The 760-nt window shown below is 41.3% G+C and overlaps 1 pseudogene across 1 annotated transcript in view; it reads left to right on the top strand.

Annotated features, from left to right (window-relative positions):
• Positions 1 to 204: 204 nt before the first annotated feature.
• The window catches only part of LOC100941557, a 1,254-nt pseudogene continuing 698 nt past the window's right edge, over positions 205 to 760 (top strand). Inside the window, exon 1 of the transcript XR_002773000.1 lies at positions 205 to 760. This exon is cut by the window's right edge and continues 698 nt beyond it. The product of XR_002773000.1 is annotated as a nucleophosmin pseudogene (transcript).

The raw sequence follows: 760 nt of genomic DNA on the forward strand, positions 1-760 counted from the left end.
TCATAGTTTCTTATGTTTTTAAAAATTTCACGTATAGAGTTATTTCTATATGGAAATAATAGGAATTATTATTATTTGTATGGATGTCAGTACATTTATCAGCTTAGTTTATGAGAGTCCTGGAACATTTTTAAGAACAGAAATAATAAAACACTTGAACACAGAAGATTTAATTCCTTTTAAGATTATCAATTTATGCACTGGTGTGATTCTGTCCTGCGCGGCTGTTCCTTGGAGCAGTAGTCGTTTATCTCCGTCCGCCTTCTCGCCCACCTAAGTGCGTGCCACCACCTCATGGAAGATTCGATGGACATGAGCCCCTTGAGGCCTCAGAACTATCTTTTTGGTTGTGAACTAAAGGCCGACAAAGATTATCACTTTAAGGTGGATAATGATGAAAATGAGCACCAGTTATCTTGAAGAACGGTCAGTTTAGGGGCTGGTGCAAAGGACGAGTTGCACATTGTTGAAGCAGAGGCAATGAATTATGAAGGGAGTCCAATTCAACTTTGAAAATGTCCCTACAGCCAATGGTTTCTCTTGGGGGATTTGAAATAACACCACCTGTGGTCTTACGGTTGAAGTGTGGTTCAGGGCCTGTGCATGTTAGTGGGCAGCACTTAGTAGCTGTGGAAGAAGATGCAGAGTCAGGAGATGAAGAGGAGGAGGATGTGAAACTCCTAAGTATGTCTGGAAAGCGATCTGCCCCTGGAAGTGGTAGCAAAGTTCCACAGAAAAAAGTAAAACTTGCTGCAGATGA

This window comes from Otolemur garnettii, unplaced genomic scaffold (genome assembly GCF_000181295.1).
Source record: "Otolemur garnettii isolate 467f Iridium unplaced genomic scaffold, OtoGar3 scaffold00026, whole genome shotgun sequence".
NCBI lineage: Eukaryota > Metazoa > Chordata > Mammalia > Primates > Galagidae > Otolemur > Otolemur garnettii.